Source organism: Vicugna pacos, chromosome 3, assembly GCF_048564905.1.
Source record: "Vicugna pacos chromosome 3, VicPac4, whole genome shotgun sequence".
Classification (NCBI taxonomy): Eukaryota; Metazoa; Chordata; class Mammalia; order Artiodactyla; family Camelidae; genus Vicugna; species Vicugna pacos.
The window spans coordinates 61,644,356-61,669,240 of record NC_132989.1 but is presented as its reverse complement, the minus strand read 5'-3'; the positions used below and the strand labels follow the sequence as shown (position 1 = coordinate 61,669,240).

Below are 24,885 nucleotides of genomic sequence, written 5' to 3'. Positions count from 1 at the left end.
TCAATAGGCAATCACTACATATATTTAAGGTAAACCATATACATTATCAAAATCTGTCATATATTGTATTTTTATTTAATGCGTCCAGATGCTCTAATGATTACTGAATGGAAGCAAGCTGATAAACTGCAAGCTCTGTCTAGAAAATTGGTCACTAAGACTGTACTAGAAATGTTCTAGGAATAGGAGTAAACAGATAACAAGTAAGTCTAATTGTTTGAATAATTGTACTTAATATTAAATTAAAATGTGCCACATACGTTTTTAAACTTTTGAGTGAAAACTTCTTGGTTTTAAATGAAAAAAATGCCTCGTCTAAATTATTCCTAAAGTAAAATTTAATAGCATAAATATTTAAAACTTAATAGCTTAAATAACTATGATAGAGTTTTATCTATCATGTTTTATTCCTTTTATTTGTCTAGGTCATAAATGAAGGATTTCAATCCTTTATTTGTCATTTTTCAGAAGTACTAAACTTATAAACATAAAAAAAGGAATTATATTTTTATTTTCTTATGTGATTTCAGAAAGTAAACAAAACTGATGGATGTATTAATCTTATAACCATGCATTAGACTTAATGGTAAATATATTGCTGATGCATCCTAAAAAATCTATTTTTTAAATGGGGGGAAAATAGCCTATTTCTTGAAAGACAAGAAATACAGAACTAAGAAGTACATATGTTCACTTGTCATAACCTTTTTTTATTGTCTAGATATTTTATTTTCATTTTTAATTAAAAAGAAATTTTTTTAAATTGAAGTACAGTCGATTACAATGTGTCCATTTCTGGTGTACAGCACAATGTCTCAGTCATGCAGATATATACATATATTTGTTTTCATATTTTTTTCATTAAAGGTTATTATAAGATATTGAACATAGTTCTCTGTGCTATACAGAAGAAACCTTTTTTTTTAAACTATTTTTATATATAGTGGCTAACATTTGTAAATCTCAAACTCCCAAATTTATCCCTTCCCACCCTCTTTCCCCAGTAACCTTAAGATTGTTTACCATGTCTGCAAGTCTATGTCTGTTTTGTAGATGACTTCATAGTGTTCTTTTTTTTTTGATTCCACATATGAGTGATATCATACAATATTTTTCTTTCTCTTTCTGACTTACTTCACTTAGAATGACTATCTCTAGGTCCATCCATGTTGCTGCAAATGGCATTACTTTATTCTTTTTATGGCTGAGTAGTATTCCATTGTATAAATAAACCACATCAGTCATCTGCTGATGGACATTTAGGTTGCTTCCATGTCTTGATCTTGCCATAACCTTAAGCAGCACTTTTTTTGCTGCTTAAAATGTTTTATTTTTCTTCTCCCTCAAAGTTTTTTAAAAGATTAGTTGCTTTTAACAAATAATGGAAAGCGTAATGGAGACAACAGCAGAGATAGAGTCACCTGATATCATTGCTATGAGATTTAATTCAGCCCAGCCTGTGTGAGACCTTGTCTTGGGCCTTCAGCTCTACTGAACTCCAATGGTGGTGGGCAGTGGTAGATAGCACAGGTGCTATGTGCTTGAAGACTTCCTTGTCAGAATACAGAGATTGCCCATAATTTGTCAAGCAGTGAAGACTGACTGGAGATTACAAGGAAAAGATGGGGAGGGTTATACTTACAAAATAAACTCTTAGGAAAGGAACTCAGTAATTTACCTACTGTGACGCACTAGTAACTAAAAGAATTTAGAATAAAGATATTGAAAGACAGTATCTCTAACTCAGGCATATACTGATAATATCATCTATAATCAGACTTCAAAAATCAGATCCTCAGTGATATGTCAGAGAGCCTATAAGTGCAGGTGAAAGCTCACCTAGAGGCGAGTGGGGGGGTGGTAAATCTGATCAGTAGCTTTCAAATATTTTTAATAGTGAGCACTTAAATTTACAAATAAAAAAGATGCAACCATACACAACATTTCACTAAGACCAATGAAAGCAGAACTGCTCTGATAATGTGGGGATGGGGACATGTCACCCAGCATGTCTCAGTATGGCCCCCGGGCTTCCCTGAACAATTTTAGGGCATTACCCAACACAAGCAAAGAGAAGTAAATGATTTCTCCAGGTCCTCTACATTTCCTCAACAATGATAAAACAGCCTGGCCTTTATGAATATGTGACCTTAGATTGTTGCCAGTCACCAAATTAGCCAACACCACCAAAGTACGTGATTATTCCCAGTAACTCCTTGTTGGGCTGCATGCCACAGGCCTGCAAGCCCTGTACTTGCCCATCAGCGAGACCGAAGAAAGAACCTGGAGTCAGCAACTGAGGTATCAATGGTTTAGTGGCTAAGGGGAGCTTACGTGTCTGAAGAAAGATCCTGGAGTGACACCCCATCGCCTACAGCAGACAGAGGCAGGCAAGACCTGGAGCAGCCTTTACTCCCAGGGCAAGGAGGAAACCGGTTATAGGGGGAATTGACGTCAGGCTGACTTCCCGTTACCCGGGAAACTAGCAGAGGGGCCCGCCCCTCACCGACCCTTTGATAAGCTCTCCAGGTGGTGATGTTCTGATCTAAAGAGTAGAACACTTACTAGCTGGGGCAGGGGGCCAGTATGTAGGAAGGTCAGTCAGGTGAGTAGGCTGTAGGTGAAGCAGGCACTGGTCGAGAAGGGGATGTACAGACAGCAAGAGATCTTGGGTGGCCTGATCATACACCGCCCCCCACCCAATACTGCATAATCTTATCAGAGTAACTGCATATAAAATAAGCAGAAAACTACAGAAACATCGTAAAATGACAGTGCTGAGTAGTTCCCAAGGCTCATTGTTAACCTACATTAACTTGTTCATTCACATCAACCTAGCATATATAACTGTTCAGGTAGTTCTTTGCACAGTTTTTTATATAATCCCAGTTTTGATTTAATGTTGGATTTAGTATTTCACTTCAAAGTGTGCATAAGCATAATAGAAACTAAATACAACCCACAATTTCATTCTCAACTTTAGAAATTATGGAAACATAATGATTTTGTGAAGTCCATGTTTCAATTCCATATGTACTCTTAAAGTATGTTGAAATTTTTGAATCAATGAAATATCAAAATTGAATAAATTAAGGGTGTCCATGATCAAAATACACATACACTCAGATGCAAAAATGCAAACTAAGAGTTTCTCTAAGGAATTCAAAATGCTTCACAGATGATTGTTTATCATTCATGTTAATGAAGGGCAGATGATCTTCATTTTAGCTAATGGCTGTAATTTTCCACCCTGCCAAATTTTTTACTGACCCCACTGCTAAATAATTTAAGCTTAATGTGCTCTTTCTCCCTTTGCATCATCCTTTGAGGGGGGAGCTAGTGAATAATAAAAACACAGAATTGGACAATAGATCTAAAAAGGTCAAAAAAGAAATTCTGAATGGTCCATAACTTGTATAATCAATAGGTGACTACCCTATTTAATCTCATAATTCTCTTGTGAGCTTGAATGGGAAGATGCAATTTGCCAATAAGGAAACAGGTGAAGAGAATATATTCACTATGCTAACTCCACATGATTTGTCCAATGTCACCCTGAGCTAAGACTTGGCATAGAATTGAGTGATTATTGAGATAATCCAAACAGAGCATTGGATTACTTAAGAACCAGACGAATCTCCTCATAAAATTTAAAAATAGGGCTGGTGCGCATGTTGGCTTTGTACAAAGATAATTTTGTCAAAAGATACAATTATTAACTCTGAGAAAAACAACTTCTTTTAAAATAGCCTTAGATATTTTAATTTAAACTAAAAAAATTTTTTTTTTCCTTTTAAACTCAGGGCACTGTTATGCTAGATGGAGCGGCAACATTCAGACCTTACCTTCAAGGGACTTTAAATCTAGGAGAGAGCATAAAATGTATGTTAGTAGTTATTAAATGCTCATATGCAATGTTAGTGCTGCAAGGGAGATACAAAGAGGATGGAGTGCTTATGTTCAGCTTGGGACCTGATAAGAGGTTGGGTAGGGATATAGATGAAAAAAGACTGGGCATGAATTGATAATTATTGAAGCTATCTAATGGGTACGTTACATTATTTTGTCCATCTATTAATTTTTTTCATAATAAAAGTGCTTCTTAAAAAGTCTTTCTTAATGAGATGGCATTTGAGATAGACTTTGGCAAAAGGGCACTAGCCAGTAAACCAAGAAGTATGGGTAGAAATAGCAAGATCCTGACATGTAATTGGAAAAGCCCTAGGCTGACTAGATTGATGTTGTACTGCTTAGGTAAAGCATAGAGTATATACTGGGGCATAGGAGAATGGGATAAAACTAAAAAATTATTTTTATTATTATTTCAATGACTTTGAGTATAAAATTGTGACATTTAAAATTATTACAGCAGTTCATAGTGGCTTTAGCATGATTTGATTAAAAGTTTTGATTATAGGGGAAATTAAGAGGCTGAAGTGAAGCAGATATGAATCCAAATTCCAGTAAGAAGAACTTTACAAAGTTGAAGAGAGGCTGTGCAGTCCAGAAAAGAACAGGGACATGGAATAGAAAGTCCAGGAGAGGAGCTGAGAAGGGGAATATTAGGACACTCGATTGACAGAGGACAGAGAATGTCAAAGATAAATTCAAGATTTTGTTTCCAGTCTGGGTGCACATAAGCCAGGATGGTCATATCCAAATTAGTGAAGAAGACAAAGTAGCTTTTAGGCATCACTAGTCTGAAGGGCTAGGAGGAGGACAACTAGACAGAGGTGACCAAAAGATGCCCTCCACAAGAGAGAGGATTGGGAGAGGAGAGAAACTTGGGACTTCATATGGAACTAAGCATTGAAGCACAAAATTGCTGAGCAGGTGAGTAAGTAAAGAGAAGACAAGAGGGCTGAGAACAAAATCTTGGGTAGTTAAGGGTTTGGTTTGATATAAGAAAAAAGAGCTAAAGACAGAAGAGAACTCAGATAGTAATACCACTACTAACATCTTGTATTTACTAAAGATCGGCTAACAAGAAACAATGTCAAATTTAAATGGCTTAAAACCATGAAAGTTTATTTCTCACTCAAGCAAGAGTCCAACACGGATATTTCTCCTTAGGCAGTTCTTTTCTTAGCGGCAATGCAGGGATTCAGGCTCCTTCCCTCTTGTGACTTTGCCCTCCTCTGGGTCCCTAAAGTCCTTCTCATTTAGCCAAAGGATGGTGAAAGCAAATAGGGAAATCATGGATGGGAAGGTTTGATGGTCAGCCCTGGAAGTGATGTCTGTCACTTCTGCCCACACACATTAGCTAAAAGTTAGCCACTAAGCTGCTCCAAAACGCAGGGTATTCTTAGTCAGAAACTGTCACATCTCATGTTTGCATCATACAGTTTTTAGAGGATTGTCTCACACTTCACTATATAGTACAGTTTCGTGGAGGTCAGTAAAGCCCAGTGGTTAAATGTATGAACTCTGGAGTTAAAATCACTTGGATTTGTTTCCTGGCTTCACTATTTGTAGCATAAATATCACCTAGAATAAAGTAATTCACCTCTCTGTACCTCATCTGTAAAATGGTAATAACAGAATATAACCCATAGGATTGTTAGGAAGATTAAATGAGTTTAACAAATGTACAGTATTTAAATAGTGCTTGGCATGTGTCTGGCATGTAGTAAGTTCTTGGTAAAGATTAGCTATTATTATCATATTAGAACTATCACATTAAGATTATAGCAATTTACTGGTGGAGTGGGCATTAAATAATATGACATGTAGAGAGGTGGTAGCAGGGGCCAGAGAAGAAAAAGCCATCAATTTGTCCATTAAGCTGTATGAATAATTACAAAAAATTCTGCTTTTTTAATAGTTGTTTAGCACCAGCCAAACAAGAGGTGAAAGACTCTGGATTTCTAACGCACAGCAATTTTCAGTTAATATGTCTAGAACTGCAAAATAAATAACCTCTAAGCAAATCAGATGGCATCACAGTCAAGTTAACTCCTAGAAGGTTCAGGTGGGGTCTTATTTCGAAGTTCTCATATCGAGGTAAATAAACCATGCCTTGGAAGGAGAGTGCTATCAATTTGAGATTCACTTTCTAGCCTTCCTTCTCCCAGGACAAAATCTTTTAGTAGGTCACAACCAGAGGACCTGAGTCAGTTCACTTCGCCTGAGCAAGCACTTGACTATACTTTGCGTATACATTAGTGTAAGCATGAAAATTGCCTATGGGTGTTTATTTTTGGAAGGCTCTCTTCCCTCTCCAGCTTCTATGCTCCCTCCTTATCCCCATTAAATAATCTTCCCATTTTGTCACTTTTGTGGTCTCTTGGTAAATTTTCAAGTATTCGTTTTATTAAAAATTCTATTTTAGAATTAAACCTTTTGCTCTGAAAACTGTAGATTCACAAACTCATATGTTGTAAGTAATAATACAAAGATCCAATATACCCTTTACCCACCCAGTTTCCCCCAATGGTAACATGGTACTAGTACAGTGTAATACAGCACACAATACAATATCACAACCAGAATATTGCCATTGATACAGTCAAGAAACGAAACATTTCCATCACCACAAGGATCCCTCTTTTGCCCATTTATAAGCACTCCCAGTTCCCACCTACACCCATCCCTTCATCAACCCCTAGCAATCACTAATGTGTTTTCTATTTTTACGGTTTTTGTCATTTCAAGAATGTTATATAAATGAAGTGAAGTAAGCCAGAAAGAGAAAGAAAAATACCATATGAGATCGCTCATATGTGGAATCTAAAACACAAAAACAAAAACAAGCAAACAAACAAAAACAAAGCATAAATACAGGACAGAAATAGACTCACAGACAGAGAATACAGACTTGTGGTTACCGGGGGGTGGAGGGTGGGAAGGGATAGACTGGGATTTCAAAATTGTAGAATAGATAAACAAGATTACACTGTATAGCACAGGGAAATATACACAAAATGTTACGATAAATCACAGAGAAAAAAATGTGACGAGTGTGTATATGTCCATGAATGACTGAAAAATTGTGCTGAACACTGGAATTTGACACAACATTGTAAAATGATTATAAATCAATAAAAAATGTTTTTAAAAAAAAGAATGTCATATAAATGAAATCATAAGCATGGAACTTTCTGTCATTGGCTTTTTTTCACTCAGCATAATTCTCTGGTGATATTACTCCAGGTTGTGTATATCAATAGTTGGCTCCTCCTTATTGCCGAGTAGTGTTCCATGGTCCGGGTGAACCAGTTTGTCTTGTCATAGACCTACTGAAGAACATCTGGGTTGTTTCCGGTTTTTGGTGATTACAAATGAAGCTACTATAAATATTCATGTACAGGTTTTTGCGTGAGTTTATGCCTTCATTTCTCTGGGATAAATGCCCAAGAGTATATTGGTTAGGCTGGAAAATATTTGCATATTTAGCTTTTAAGACCACTGTTAAACTATTTATTAAACTATTTTCCAGTGTGGCTGTATCTTTATTTTATATGTCCACCAGCAGTGTATGAGTGATCTAGATTCTCCTCATTCTCACCAACATTTGGTGATATCGGTATTTTTTAAAGCCATTCTGGTACATGTTTAGTGATACCTCATTATGTTTTGTTTTGTTTAGTTTTGTTTGCATTTCCCTAGTGGCTAATGATGCTGAGCATCTTTTCATATAGTAATCTACCATCTGTATTTTTTTTTTGGTACAATGTCTCTTCATGTATTTTGCCATTTCCCTATTCTAATTGGATTCTTTGCTTTTTTACTGTTGAGTTTTGAGAAGTCTTTAAATGTTGTGGATATAGAATATCTTTTTGTCAAAGATACACCTATCTTTTGTCAAATATGTGGTTTCATATATTTTCTCCGATTCTGTAGCTTCTCTTATCATCCTCCTAACAGAGTCTTTTGCTGACAAAAGTTTTCAATTTTGATCAAATCAAACCATCAGTTTTTTTTCTGTAAAGGATCATGCTTTTGGTATCTAATCTAAGAATTCTTTGCCTAATCCTTGGGTCCCAGATATTTTCTCCTGTGTTTTTTGGTAAAAGCTTTATAGTTCTACATTTTACATTTGGTTTTGTGATCCATTTTGAATTAATTTTTGTATCAGGTGTGACATGATTGTCTATGTAGAGAATCCAAAAGAATTAACCAAAACATTCCTGGAACTAATAAGCAATTTTAGTAAGGTTTCAGGATACAAGGTTAAGAAACAAAAGTCAATCACTTTCCTATATACCAGCAATGAACAAGTGGAATTTGAAATTAAAAGCACAACACTATATTTACATTAGTATCCCCTAAAATGAAATACTTAGGTATAATGTAACAAGATATGAGCAAGAGTTACATGAGAAAAACTACAAACCTCTGATGAATGAAATCAAAGTAGAACTAAATAAGTGGTGAGGTATTTCATGTTCATGGAAAGGGAGACAAAATATTGTTAAGATATAAGTTCTTCCCAACTTGATCTATAGATTCAATGTCATCCCAATCAAAATCCCAGCAAGGTACTTTGTGGATATTGACAAAGTGATTCTAAAGCTTACATGGCGAGACAAGAAACCAAGATAGCCAATATAATATTGAAGAAGAACAAAGTTGGAGGACTGACCCTATCCAACTTCAAGATTTACTACAAAGTTACAGTAATCAAATTAGTGTGGTATTGAATACACAGATCAATGGAATAGAATAAAGAGCCCAGAAATAGACATCATAAATATAGTCAACTTATCTTTGACAAATGAGCAAAGGCAATAAAATAAGAGTTTTTTCAACAAATAACATGCAAAGATTGAATCTAGACACAGATCTTACACTCTTCCCAAAAATTAACTCCAAAGAGATCACAGACTTAAAGGTAAAACACAAAGCTACTATGCTCCTAGAAGATAACATAGGTTGGGTTTGGCAATGACTTTTTAGATGCAACGCTAAAGGCACAGTCCATGAAAGAAAGAACTGATAAGCTGAACTTAATTTTAACTAGAAATTTCTGCTCTGCAAAAGACACTGTCAAGAGAATGAAAAGATAAGCCACAGACTGGAGAAAATATTTACGAAAGACATCTAAAAAAGGACTGTTATCCCAAAATATACAAAGAACTCTTTTTTTTACAGTTCACCTTAGTTTTAATGATTTTTTCTTCCAGTTTTTTGAGATATAACTGACATACAGCAATGTATAAATTTAAGGTGTACATCATAGTGATCTGACTTACATACATCATGAAATGATTATCACAATAAGTTTATGAACAGCCATCATCTCATATAAATACATTAAAGAAACAGAAAAAATATGTTTTCTTGAGATGAGGGCTCTTAGGATTTACTCTCTTAACAACTTTCATATATCACATACAGCATTGTTTATTATATTTGTCATGCACATTATATCCCTAGGACTTACATTTCTTATAAGTGGAAGTTTGTACATTTTGACTGCCTCATTCAGTTTCCTCTCCTCCCACCCCTAGCTCTGGTAACGACAAATCTGATCTTTTTCTATGAGTTTGTTTGTGTGTTTGTTTTGTTTCTGAAGTATAATTGACCTCCGAAACAATGTTAGTTCAGTTGTACAACAGTGATTCAATATTTCTATACATCTCAAAATGATCACTGATAAGTCTAGCTACATGTCATCATACAAAGTTCTTTCGTTTCTTTTCAAATATTTTTCTTTATCTTTTTGACTTATTTCACTTAGCAGAATATCCTCTGGGTCCATCCATGTTGTCACAGTTTTCCCAACACCATTTATTGAAAGGGCTATTTTTTTCTCCATTGTACATTCTTGCCCCCTTTGTCATAGACTAATTACTCATATTTCAAGCTGCTGATTTCTTAAGTTCAAACACATTTTTAACAACCTTGCATTTTTACTGCCCCCCAACACTGAATATTTTTGACAATCATATTTTACATATTTTTGTTTGTGTATCCCTTAACTACTTATCGTGGATACAGATGATTTGACTGCTTTTGTATTTTAATCTTCCCACTAGCTTTGTAAGCGGTTGATCTTCTACCTTCACTATACGTTTGCCTTTGCCAATGAGATTATTCCTTTTGCAGTTTTCATATTTCTAATAATGGCCTTTTCTTTTTTGCTTAGCAAAGTCCCTTGAACATTTCTTGTAAAGCTGGTATCATGGTGCTGAATGCTTAGCTTTTGCTTATTTGTAAAATTCTTGATCTTTTCTTCAAATCTGAATGATAGTCTTGCCAGATAGAATATTCTTGGTTGTAGGTTTTTTCCTTTCACCACTTTAAATAAATTGTGCCACTCGCTTCTGGACTGCAGAAAAGTCAGTTGATCACTTTATGGGAGTTCCCTTGTTAGTAATGTGTTGCTTTTCCCTTGCTGCTTTTAATATTCTCTATCTTTAATTTTTGCCATTTTAATTACACTGTATCTTGGTGTGGATCTCTTTGGATGGATCTTGTTTGGGACACTTTATGCTTCCTGGACATGAATGTCTGTTTCCTTTCTCAGGTTAGGGAAGTTTTCAGCCATTATGTCTTCAGATATGTTCTCTGCCCCTTTCTCTTTTCTCTGAGACCCATATGATGGGAATGTTAGTGTGCATGATGCTGTTCTCTTAAACTGTCCTCATTTTTTCTCTTTTTTCCTTTTTCCTTTTCGGCTTCAGTGATTTCCACTTCCCAGTCCTTCAGTTCCTGATCTGTTCTTCTATATCTGTATTAAAATCTACTAGTGATTTTTGTCTAGTTTATTTTTTATTTCAGTTATTGTATTCTTCAGTGCTGTTTGGCTTTTCTTTATAGTTTCTCTTTATTAGAAATGTCTGACTTCTCACTGGGTTCACCCATTCTTTTGAGTTCTTTGAGTATCTTTATGATCATCACATTGAACTCTCCTTTGGGTAGATTGCTTATCTCCACTACACTTAGTTCTTTCTCTGGGGTTTTATCTTATTCCTTCATAGGGAACATATTCTTTTGTTACCTCATTTTGCCTAACTTGCTATTTTTATTTCTACTATTTCTCTCTCAGTCTTGTCTATTGGTTCTGGGTTAAATGCTGATTCCTCTGCTTTGTTCCTACTATTCTATACCCTACACTAGGTAGTGTTTGGATAATCACTACCTTGTATACTTAGAAGAGAAAAATCTGTCTTTTGCAATAATTTAAAACTCAGATAATATCTGACTTTTAAGTACCATCTTCCTCAAAAGTATTCCAAAGTATTTTTTCTGGCCTTTCATCCTTCTCTGCCTTTCCTTTAAAATACAAATAAAGAGATGTAATGTTTCAATAGCATGGAAGCCAGGAATCTTTGTCGAGGATATGTCAGACATCAGAAGGAAATTTTATTTTCTAAAATATGGGTACATAATGCTATAGTGCAGGGTCAGACTCTGGGTGAAAAATAGTGGGAGATTTCCATCTGTCTACCTACAGTGTCTTCCCCTACCTTAAAGACAAGTCCACATCAACTACAGAGAAGCAAACCACCTTCACACTGGGCAGGAGGTGCTTTCTAGGGAAGGCAGCCCCATTTGCAAACTTCTCACTCCATAGTTCTCCCCACACCCATGTTTTGAAGTTTCACGTCTATTTAATTTGACAGGAACTCCAAAAGAAGAGCTGAGAGGGCCCAGGAGTTTAAAGCAGGTGTCATTTTATACCTAGATATGTAAAAGAGGTCAAGTGGGATGAGCCATGGTGAGAGAATAACTCATTATTGCCTCATAATACCCAAGTGTAAACCACATTTGTTATGTAAGACACTCAGGCAGCCAGATCAAGGTATGTCTTTGACCAGCAGATCCACATTAGTTAAGAGACTTTAAATATCCAGAAAGTTGGATAAAAATAATACATATCAATCAGCACTCCAATGTAATGTCTAAGACAATGGATCCAAGAACAACCAGATAGACAGCCAGGGGAATATTGGACTAGATAGATTTTTCCTAATTAATAAATATATAGAAAAAAAAACACAATATGAGGCCTATGAAAATTTTCTGAAGTGCCAAATTCAAATATCACTTTTATGATATAAATGAACAGCACAGTTTTGAAGAACATTTACTACAGGAAATTTTATAAAGGTTTTCCCTGTATTCCTTCAAATCCAGAAAAATTAGAGTCTGAATGCGGAGGTAATGGATGAGACAACAGACTGGGATAAATGAGGAGTTGGCTGGGAACCAGGTGAACTGAGTTATATAAGGGAAGATCAGAAAGAAACAGGAAAATGCATCTGCAGAATTGAAAACATTGTCATAAGTGATAAATTCCAGATATATAAAAATGTTCTGGCAGTAAGGAAGATATGCTGGGGTAACAATACTATAATACAAAAAAAAAGGAAAAATTAAATTATGAAAGAGAAGATCACAGGAAGAGAATGCAGAGAACAGGTGGAAGGAGAACAAATGAAAGAGAAGTGAAACCTCAGACCTAACAAAAGAAAACTTCGGGTCTGGAGAAAGACTGATACAGAGAGATCAAGAAGGCTCACCTTATAGGTGGCAGAACTAATGAAAAGACATCACTATGAAAAGAGACTACTATTCAAGTATATTCCCATAATGTTAGGGAATTCCAACCAAAAGGAAAGATCCTAGAAGCATCAGGAAAAATAAAACAGATTTCCTATCCTAGAATGAGAATTGAGCTTGCTTTAGACATCTTATAATACACAAAATAAATACCTCATAATAAGCGAGAAGAAAATAGAGCAGTATCTATAGTTTAGAGGAAAAAAAGAAAGATTGAGACTCAAGAATTTCATACAAAAACAAATTTGTGTGTGAAGACAGCAGAAATACATCTCAGTTATGAAAGGCCTTAGAAATATGCAACTCATCTGTTTTCTGTAAACAAACTGTAAAAACATTTCACCTAAATGAGAGACAAATATAAACAAATATAAAATTTAATAATGGCATTGAAGGATTAGTAGTAAACATTGAAGACTATGAAATGTAGAATTTAATTAATAAAAAGGTTTTTAAATGATTTCAAAACAATAAGCAAAGATCACTTTAAGAAAAGGCACAAATTACAAAAACATTTAATAATCACCAGGACATTGTATGTACAGGGGTATTAGTTTCTTTCTATTACACATTGTATTTTATTTATAAATTAATCATTAAGGAAACAAGAATTTAATTAATATGGTAATCATTAATAGAATGATAAAAAAGAATACTATCAAAATCACTAGAATAAGTAGGTAAATTTTAGTTTTCATGAGACAAAACCAAGAATCAATAGAAATATCAAAGAAACAAAAACAAAATCAAAATAACATGCTAACATGTACAAAGATGTCAACTATGACACTAACAGTTAAATTTTTCAATTAAAATTCATAAATATTCTCAGGTTGAGTTAAAATATTAGTATTTGATATGTTGAGTTGGTAAAATGTTAGTAAGCTTATATGGTATTTGAACAGCATAATTTTTAAAGTTTAATTGTTACATATATATACATATATATTTTTAACTTTATACTCCATGAAGAGAGAAATATTTTTCAAGAATCCATGGATCTTTGTATGAGTTAATCATACATATGACCACAAAGGGAACACTGATAGTTTTAAAAAGTGAAAATTAAACAGACTTCATTCTTTTACTATAAAGCAATAAAATTTAAAATTAATAACAGAAAATCAAACAAACCCTCAAACACTTGGATATATGAACTCTCATAAATAATTATTAGATTAAGATATCAAAAGTACAATTATAAAATAGTTTAAATATAGATATAAATATGCTGTTCTTTGAATTTTTCTATAAGCTTAAAGGCTTTCATGATAAAGCTTGGAAAACTACAATGGGAGAACTACATAAATTTGAGTACTGTCTCCTGCTCTCTCTGCTCTGCACTGGGTGAAGGAAAACCCTTCATAGACAACTTTAGCATAACTTTGCCATGATGAGAACAACTTCCATGGTGAATACTGCCCAGAGAAATTGTGTGCTTTGAGATAACTTAGAAGATCACTCCTGGCAGCACCTAGAGATTTGTTTTTTTAACTAATTTATGCTCACAAGGTATGGCCTTCAAGAGCATGTGGCATTCAAACCACTTATACACTTTAATACAGTCACCACAATAGAGTTATTCATGTGGTTATTTGAAGTCTGGTGGCCTAATCCTCTCATATGATAGTGTACTTTCGTGAGTTAAAAGTCAACATTAAAAAGGCTCATAGAATTAATTTAGGTTCCCTATGAATCATCACTCAGCCTGTTATTGCAAACTATACTGTCATGGAAAGAGGGGGGTTCGGTGGGAAGCAAAATGCCATCGCTCTCCTTTTAGACAGAATTAAAATCTTAAATCTTTAGGACTGTTCTTGGAAGAACATGTACCCTTCGGTGGGAATTTAGGATTTAAATGCTATATTCAAAAGATCAGGACAACTTGACTTTTTTTTTATTTTTAGATGTGAGAATAAATGGTAAAACTGTATCAGAATATTAAGAGGTGAGCACCCTTTCAATTCAAAATGGCACATTGTTACCAGTAGTGATTCAGGTAAATAAATATTTTTCTGTTGGACTTCCAGTCTCATATCTGTTCCCTGAGCTGGTCAGTGTTAAAATTCAGTTCCAAATCTTTGATAATTTCTGCCTCCTTCCCAAATTGCTGTAACAGCCACCACTTCATTTCCTTTTTTAACCTTATTTTTCTTTTCCTTCCTGTTTTAACCAAGTAACCTCATTATGCCATTAGCAAATAAACAGCTTTTAAGTGGTTGAATAAGAGAGAGTTCAAGAATATCTTTTGAGAATCTAATAATGTGATCTTCCTAAATCTTGCAACCAAAACTTATTTTTCAAAGAGTGTATGATTTGAAAAATTGAGTTTGCAAGACTCATTCAGCATTTACTAGCTTTTGGTTTCACTAATAACATCCAGATAATGAAAGTTAATCATGGATATGTTAAATTTCTCACTTTAAAGTTTTTTTTGCTTTGTGTCATTTATCTAGTTTCTAGATAAATGTCTAAATTCAATGGTTGAGAGCACAGACCTAATGAACCATAACCTTAGAAGTGTTTCCCCTCTGGTGAAGTTCAATAAACTGTTGAAGTAGTACTGCTTCTAGGAATTAACATTTTTTACCCTGATAATTAAAGTAGCTGGGAATTGAATAGTTAACTATAGTTGTGCTACCAGGTTCTTCTGCCAAGATGAGAAAAGAAAGAATGAAACGTCTTTGTTCAATGCTCCTTGTCAACCTTCACAGATTGGAAAAGAAGAAAAGGCTACTTAGGGAAAGCTGACACAATGTGTTTCTGTCCACGTATAATTTATCTTTATGCTGCGAGATTTTAAGAGACAAAATACTCCAAATAAAATAATGTCCAATCAAAATATTTGCCATGTTTTCCACATGGCAATATTGAATATATATAGTCAGTATATACTTTTACAATATAGCCTCTAAAAAAAAAACACTAAGTTTTATGGACTCATAGTAGTGTATCTTAGGATGAATGCTTTACTTTCAGCTTCAGGAAAATATTAAAAAGAAAAATTTTTAATTCAGCAATAAGATTTTGATTATTGAACATACTTTCATAAATGTTGTTTCAATCCTGTTTAGATCTAACAAAATTTTACAAAGGACTTGTACTTTACAAAACTTGCTTATATATATTTGAGGTGAAAGTGGCAGACGTTTGTAGACATGAAAAAAATAAAAGGCATTCTGAGTCTGAAAGACTATTTCACATTATAATATTTGATTAAGGACAGAATGTCTGTTATACTTTGATAAAAGGAAACGTTTCCTTAAAATCACTCAGAACTCAGAACTACCAACCTTACACATTAAAACTTCATTATGTCAATTTCTCTGTTTCATTGCCTCAGTCACTACAATTGGGATTGAATACCTGTTAAAACAAACAATTCATTCATTTGCATTAAATACCTCTTTCTCCTGTTTCTTGAGTGAACCAAGAAGTACCCATGCCATAGTGTTTCTACATCAGTGACTAGGAGCCACTTAGCTTTTGCTAATTGTATTTTATTCCTGGGTGCCTCACACTGATCACCTAATTTTATTTGTAAACTAAGTCTTTAACTTATATTCTGAAGGAAGTGATTAAAAAGAGCCCACAGAGTGCCCCTCAAAATAGATGATATGAACTTATACTAAGACATATTATTGTAAAATTTTGTACATTGGAGATAGTGTTTTAAAAAGAAAAAAATTTCACAAACAAGAATCAAAAATCAAAATTGCTGCATACTTCTCACTGGAATACAGGAATTTCAAAGTCAGTGGAGACACACCTTCAAAATGCTGCAGGAAAATGACTTCTAAACTAACATTCCATATCAAGCCAAATTGTAATCAAGTTTCAGGGTAGAATAGATAAATTTCAAGCAGGTAAGTTCTAAAAAAAATGTATTTTCCTTGTTCCCTTATCTCAGTAGGCCACCGGAGACTGAGTTCTACCAAAATAGGGGAACAGACCAAGAAACAAGACCTGGCAAACCAAAAACAGTACTTCCAACCCAATAGGGAGATGAAGGTAATAAGCATAATGCTTGTGAAGGAAGATTTCAAAATGAAAAGTGCAGCTATAGAGGATAACCCATTCATATTGCGGCATGATAGAAGGCTCTTCAGAAACTCCATTAGGAAGATGAAATATCAATTTCTGAATATCTGATGCATTTAAACATTTTGAGAGGAGATGTAGACAATTTGCAAGAAGTTTGGATGGAATCACAGGCAAATACATAAAAATTTAAGTAAATAAGGAAAGAAAAGTATTAGTTCTAGACAAATAGAAGTTAAGCAGTAAAGGGAGAGAAATCATGATTTCCTTCCTGGCCCTGCTGGGAATAGTGTATAAAGTGTATTAGACTAGCCACTTCAGCTCTCTTTAAGTTACTGTTTCCATGGTGTTTCTATTTTCTGCTCTTTTAACTGTCAACCTATGTGTATCTTTGTGAAGTGTCTCTTTACACAACACATGGTTAGAGTAATTTTTTTTAATCCATTCTGCCAATCCTTGCCTTTTGATTAAAGTATTTAATCTATTTACATTTAATGTAACTACTGAGGAGGTAGGATTTATGCCTACCACTTATGTATATTTTTTTTAGATCTTTTTGTTCCTCTATTCCTCCACTACTTCCTTTTATTTATAAGCTAAATAGAGATTTTTTAATGTACCCCTTAAATTCACTTTTTTTTTTAAGTTATTCTATCAGTGCTTGCCCTCGGTATTACAATTAGCATCTTAATTTAAACAATCTAGTTGTATTAGGGCTCTGGCAGTTTACCACTCTGCATTATCCTTCACTTTCTGATCACACAGAGCCTCATGATCAGACAGAAGTGGGAGATAAGGGTGTCCTTAGGTTTTTTTCCTAGGCATGTAAATAGTCTGCACATGAGTCCAAGGAATATTTTAAAGTTTTTCAAATCCTGCTATGAACATCTCATTTCCCAGATATTCTTTTTAAGTCTTTGGGTCATTATCTTGTTTGCCCCAACTGGTATTGTGCTTCAGGCAGCTGCAGTGTTGAACAATTTCCTCTGATTATTTTTGATAAACACTCTAAGGATAAGGTTTTTCTCATTGAATAAGTTCTCAGTCCAGTCAAATAATGACAAATCCTGTGAATACGGATTTTCTAGGAACTTCCAGGTATATCAAGTAGTAGCAATTCTCTGGGGAAGAAATATTTTAAGGAACTTCAAAGCTGGTCAGTCCCCTTCATGGAGGGGTTGCTAGGCTGCTGGTTTTCAAGGCTATCATGGAGCTTGGGAGAGCATGATGCGACACGGGCAAGTTAAAATGCTATGAAGTTTATGTTCTTACTAAGTTTCAGCAGTTTTTCTTGAATAAACATTCCTTGGATTCCTTTAAGTTAATTTACAGAGTTCTGAACAAGTTGATTTGACAATTTTTGCCTTTGTTCTCATTGCTTTTATGGAGGAGTGGATTTTTCAGAAGCACTTACTCTGCCAATCTGGAAATCACACTCCCTAATAGCATTTAAATGATAAAGTAAACAGTGGTTATTGCTTTAACCAAAGTACACTGCATTGGCAGGATGAGTGGGGGGGTGGTTCATGTTTGAAGGGTGCTTTCACGTGATGCCAGCAGGAGTAGAAAGAATCCAAGTCCTCATCTTCTTCAGTGGAAGTTAATAGAAAATGCCCCAAACTAAGAAATCAGGAGTTGGCATTTCAATGGTATTATTTAGTGACAAAGGAAGTAAATGTGAAAATATCAGAGTAAAGAGGTAAAGGTAGTTACATTTTGAGAGAGGCAGAGATGCAGATATGAGATAGATCAAATTTATGAGCTCTGTGGATTCACCAGCAATCTGCATGATGCTACTGATACTACTGATTCTTCAGTTAGATCGCCTGACATCAACTGCATTCTCATAGGCCACAGAGAGAAGGTTTTGAAGATCATAGGAGACAGGCTTGTTGAGCTCTATGGCAAGGACCATGTCCTTGTGGCATTCTGCCTATTCCCCTGCTGAGGACTGATACAATGTCTAGTCCTGGTTCCTTGTGAGAAGGAACTTTTTTACTTCCTTACCCTGGGCTCACCTCTGTTGCCAATGCAGTACAAAAGGCCACTGGATCTAATCAGCATTCATGCACCCCCAGAAGCTTACTGTTTGGCAGGGTCATAAGAATGCAGCTTGCTAGTGGGCAGGTGGAGAGTGTCATTACCGTAGACTACTCACTAACTGACTGCATGTGCTGTGGCTTAAACCTTGGGTGTCACCACCACATTCCTAGTTTCTGGCTTCCCCAGAAGCTGCTTGGACAATCTAGATGGCACAATCTGGAAGTGCTGAGGAGTGATATTCAATGGAGTAAACTCTGACCAAGGGGAGATAAAAACTGTTTGATAATTTTTTTCCTATGACCTCTCTAAAGACATCCTACAAGACCAAGCAATCTGCTGCACTTACCACGAAACTGAGACCAGCTGGGTAATGAACACCCTGTTATTTGTTCCTCCTCTTTTCCAACTTTACTTTTCTTTTTTAAAATAGGGACACTTTTTAATAATAAACCCATCAGGAAGCTATAACAGTTATAAACACATATGTACATAATAACAGTACCCCCAAAATAGTGAAGCAAAAATAGAACTGAGAAAGAAATGTACAATCCAACAATAATAGTTGGAGACTTCAATACCCCACTTTCAGTAATGGATAGAACAATGAGGCAGAAGATCAACAAGAAAATAGAAGACAAATAATACTGCACATAAATGTGACTGAACATATATCTATAAAACTGTACTCTACAACAGTAGAAAACACTTTCTTCTCCAGTGCACGTGAAACAATCTTAAGGATAGAGCTTATGTTAGGCCATAAAACGAGCATAACATATTTGTTAATAATACAACAAATTCCATGTAGAGGATTTTACCACTTTAACAAGTGAGCTTTACCCCAGGAATGCAAGGCTCTTTTAACATTCAAAAATAAATTAATGTAAGACACCATATTAATAGAATAAAGGACAAAAACTACATGGTCATCTCATTAAGTATAGAAAAAGCATTAGATGGGGGAAGGGGACTGGAGGAGGTGTTGGTCAAAGCACACATAATTTCACTTAAGCAAGACAAATAAGTCCTCAAGATGTATTGTACAGCATTGTGCACAAAGTTAACAATATAGTATTTTATGCTTAAAATTTTGTTACTAGAGTAGATCTTATGTTAAATGTTATATTTTTTTTTAAAAAGAAGTAGGAAGGAAACTTAGAGGTGATGATTAAGTTTTTGGCCTTGTATATGGTGTAGGTTTCATGAGTGTATTTTTACCTTCAAAATCATCAAGATGTATAAAGTATGTACAGCTTTTTTTGTATGTCAATCATACCTCAGTAAATAAATTTTAAAAAAGAACTATCCACATCCTCCTCAAAAAAAGAAAGAAAATGCATGTGACAGTATTCAACATGATAAAAATACTCAACAAACTGTGAATATCCTCAGTCTGGTAAAGAGTCTATATTGAAAACCTGCAGCTAACATCATAATCATGAAATTCAGCATGTGACCTTATTTAGAAGTAGGGCCTTTGCAGTTGTAGTTGGTTAAGATGAGGTCATATTGGATCAGGGCTGGCCCTAAATCCAGTATCCTTAAAAGAAGTTCATATGAAGATACACATGGAAGAAGGTTATATGATTTCAGAGCCAGAGGTTGAAAAACAGCAGCTAGAAGATAAGAAACGCCAAGGACTGTTTAGAGTGCCAGAAGTTTGGAAGAAGCAAGTCATGAATCTCCTCTGGAGCCTTCAAAGAGACCATGGCCCTCCCAACATCTTAATTTCAGACTTCTATCCTCCAGAACTGTGAGAATAAATTTCTGTTGTTTTAAGCTACACAGTCTGTGGTAATTTGTTAGAGCAGACCTGGGGAACTAATACAGATCTTGGTACCAGGAGGTGAGGTGCTGCCACAACAAATATCTAAAATTGTGGAAGTGGCTTTGGAATTAGATCATGGGTAGAGGCTAGAACAATCTTGGCCAACTTTACTTTCATTTTCCTCTTACTGCTAGCTTTCTGGGATTGTACCACAATATATGTGTGTGTGTCTATGTATATGGATATATATACACACATACATACACACACACACACACACACACACACATGCAAACTATAAGTTTTTCCCTTGAACCCAGTTTTTTAGGGGTTTCCTAACATACCTGTAAAACTGTTTTTCTTTTCAGACTGGTTGCATGCATAACATTGATAAAAATAGAAAAATAGAATCTTAATTTTTTTAAAGGGTAGAAAGGAGAAAAAAAGATACTAGAGAATCTGCTACAACTAAATGAGAAAATAAGCATGTGAAAGAAGATATTTGATCCAAAAATCATGGAATTCATTGGAAGGGTGACAAAGAGAACTCTTGGACTGACAGTTGAGGCATGCATCTAGAGGAGAGCAAGGAAATGCAGGGCTGCAGGAGGGAGGTGCCAGGACAGAATGAAACTGGTTGGTTTTCTGATGTGTTATTCTAGAAAATAATATCATGAGAGTTAATCATGTAACTTTTGGAATGTTTGGGAAAGAATTAGCAATATGTACATAGAGACTCAAGCAAATAAAAAATGAAACAATTATAAATTTCAGAAAAAGCAAATAATGCATCAAAAGAAAAAGTAATCAGAACACAATTTGACTCAAGAGTGAACAGGATTATGTAATTACTGTAATGTGAACAGTGAATATGGATTAGCCAAAAGTTGTGACACAAATATAGTGGGAGGAAGAAACATGGTGGAAGAGAGTTACTTCCTCACCTGCCATCACAGGAAGTCAATAGAGAGTGTCTAAAATGGATAAATAAAAAATTTCCACAAAAGCATACTATTCAGAAATAGAGTAAAGCCTTGAGAAACAATTAAATGAACTGAAAATTGTCACTGGGACAAAGTACTTGAAGGTGATGGCAAGTACCGTTTTTCTTTCTTATGTTTTTTTTTTTTCAGTCATATAACTTCTTTATGCCATTAAACTTTTTTAAATAATTGACTTTATTCTTTTCTCTACTATTAACATCATACTTTAGTACATTGCTTAAAATTAATGAAAAAATATTGGTACATTATTATTTGCCAAAGTCCATACTTTATCCAGGTTTTTTTAGTTTTTACCCCCAGTGTCTTTTTTCTGTCCCAGGATCCCATCCAGGTTACCACATACTTAGTGGTCATGTCTCCTCAGGCTCTCATGAGTGGTGCTCAGAATTTTTTTTTCTTAATAACCTTGACAGTTGTGAGGAATACTGGCAGGTATTTTGTAGGATGTCTCTATCAGAATTTGCCTGATGTTTTTCTCATGATTGTTTTGGGGTTATAGGCTTTGGGGAAGAAGACCTCAGAGGTGAAGCGCCACTTTCATCATACCTTATCAAAGGTATCAGTGTGACTTATCACTGTTGATGTTGGACCTGATCATCTGGCTGCATAGAGTTTGTCATGAAAAGTTAACCTCCCCCTCTCCTTCCATACTGTACTCTCCAATGACTTTTTAAACAATGTACATTTATTACTTGGATTAAATTTAAAATTAATTACAATATATAGATCTGTTCCAGATGTTTCATTTCTGAACTATTTGTTACTTTCCTAGAACTGTGAGCAGCAGCATGCAAAAGTGCAAGACAAGTAGCCACAAAGAGCCAACATGAGCCTGGAGGGGCCTTTACACAAGAAGAGGAGCCTGTGGTATGTCAGTATGAGCTGGAGCAGCCATCGTGAGGTTCAGGGTTAGCTCTGGAGTGGAGTTGCATGGATGGATTAGAAACTGATGGGCAGTGTCTCAGGGCCAGATAGTGGGAACTGAGATAGACTAAGTTGGCACAAAGACTGTGGTGGATCAGACAGGTTCCCAGGCAAATGGTTTGAGTATCAGAAAGTCAGGGATCCAGCTAAGATTAACAATGCATCAGAAACTTAGGCAAGGAATCTGAATAACAGGAACGGAGCACCCTTAAGAAAAACAAGCAAGGGGGTGTGGGTATAGCTCAGTGGTAGAGTGCAAACAGCATGCACGAGGTCTTGGGTTCAATCCCCAGCACCTCCACTAAAATAAGAAGAAGAAGAAATAAGAAATAAATGAATAATTTTTTTTAAAAAAAAGAAAAACAAGCAAAACAAAATTTGGCATTCAAAAGGCATTTTGATTCAAGTCAGGGACAATTTCTGAGCATAGGAACCAGTGTCTTTTATTATCTTCCTTGAGGATTCAAGCTGGAGTCCTTGAGGCTAGGTTGGATCTCTTGACTGAAGTGGGGAAGGAGGAAACAGCATTTCTGGTGTAATATAAATCATATTGTGGTGATGTATATCATAAAGGTTCAATCAAATGGCACAGTTAACATTTTATGTGTTTGATAAATTGAAGCTAGCATTCCTTCCATCTCCAGAAGTATATAAGTCTCTATTTTGAGCCAGAAGGAATAAAAAAACCCATTTTCTTCTGGGATATTTTTCTAGAACTGGTGGCCTCTACAACAATAATCAAAATTGCTTTCCCACAAAGTTTTATAAGGGACAGTGGAGAGTGGGAAACCTTTGTCTAAATCGCTCCTTCCGGACATGAAAGTTATCTTTATGCAGAAATACAGGAATAATCATCATTGTGCTCTCCCTCCCCTCATCCCCAGTTCATTTATCCATGGAAGTGACTGGTCAGAAACAGGTTCTCAGATCAGTTGTCCATCTTCACAGGGAAAAAAGCTGGTTGTTAATTTAATTAAATAATTAAGTACTTAAGGCTTAATTGCACCTCTAAAATGTCCTAGAACTCTGCAAGGGGCCAGGGCTACAGAGAAAGTAGACACAGAGACTGCCCTCAAGAAGCTCACATTCTAGTGAAGAATCAAGGCAAGAACACAGCCCTGTTCCCCAGTGTGATTAGTGCTCTGATTAGGATAAACACGTGATGTTACAGAATTCTTCTGGGGAGTATCTAACCCAGCCGGGAGGGTAAGAAAACTTGCTGGAATAAAGGCTTTATTCAAAGGTGGTTGTAATCAGGGAAGGAGACTGTTGTGAGGGGGAGAATGCTCAGACTGTAAGATCTGCAAACATCTGAAAGGTCATGCAAAAAATGAATTTTCTTTTTATAAGGAGGGAGAAAATGGCTAGAAGGAATCTGGCTTGGATAGGGGAATGAGATGAGCAGGTGGCGTGATGGGACAGTTGACTTTTCTTGCAGTCAGTTGATCACCTGGAAAGGCTGCTAAGGAGGGACTTTTCTGCCCCAAAACCCAGAGGTGCAGCAAAGATCAGGTGCAGCAAAGTTCAGGTGCCTGGGGGAGGGAAAGAAGCCTGACTAAAGTTTGGTCAAGTCAGGCATTTTGTTCAGACTGGTCAGGGGGACAAACAGTCCAACTAATCGTTTCTGAGATAAAGAATGGGAAATTGGAGGGTCTCTGGCCTCATCATAGAGGAGGGCATCAAGGAGGGCATCAGTGAGTCTTCTCTAAGAAGAAAAAGTTTGGTTCTCTGCAGTAAGCTTTTTTTTCTGAAACATAAAAGAGTTGGGGAAAGTGGTGGGAGAGATTTATTAATTGTAGCTTTTTCCAGGAGCACAGGTCTCAGCTCAAGTTCAACATTATCAATATCTAAACTCATGCTGTAGAGAAAATCAAGAGAACATTAGAGACAGGGAAACAGCCATGAGGCAGAATAAACATGGTATCTTGCAGGAACATGAGGCATTGCTACACTTGATCTCAGAAGCAGGAGATTGTTAGAAGGGTCCCACAGCAGTTCAGAAAAAAAATGTTCACTTGAATTAAGGAATAGTAGTCAAATGCCCACATAGATGTTGGCCTGTGAGATGGAATAAACATGTAAAAAGTGAGTTATGAAACTACTGAAGAGTTTGACTATGAAAGACAATGCACCTCAGCTGAGAAAGCAGTCCAAGTAGTAATCAGATCACTGTCTCAGGTAACATATCAGATTTTTATATCTAGAAGGCCAAGTGGCAGAACTACATAAAACAGACCTATTTTCTGGGCAATGATTTTTTTGGATTTGATCCCAAAAGCACAGGCAAAAAAAGCAAAAATAGACAAATGATGAAAAGCCTCTGCACAGCAAAGGAAATAATCAGCAGAGTGAAAAGGCAACCAATGGAATGGGAGAAAATATTTGCAAATCATGCATCTAATAAGGTATTAATATCCAAAATATGTGGAACTCATAAAACTCAATACTTTAAAAAAAATTAACAATCTGATTGAAAAATGAGCAAAGGACCTGAACAGACACCTCTCAAAAGAAGGCATACAAATGGACAAACAGATACATGAAAAATTATTCAGCATCACTAACCATCAGAGAAATACAAATCAAAACCACAGT

At 35.5% G+C, this 24,885-nt stretch overlaps 1 long non-coding RNA gene across 1 annotated transcript in view; it reads left to right on the top strand.

Annotated features, from left to right (window-relative positions):
- Window positions 1-24,885, top strand: part of LOC107034348 (uncharacterized) — a 128,855-nt gene that overhangs the window by 33,037 nt on the left and 70,933 nt on the right. The window contains exon 4 of the long non-coding RNA XR_012071339.1: window positions 22,139-22,233. This is a non-coding gene — a long non-coding RNA (uncharacterized lncRNA). The remainder of the gene's footprint in view (window positions 1-22,138; window positions 22,234-24,885) is intronic.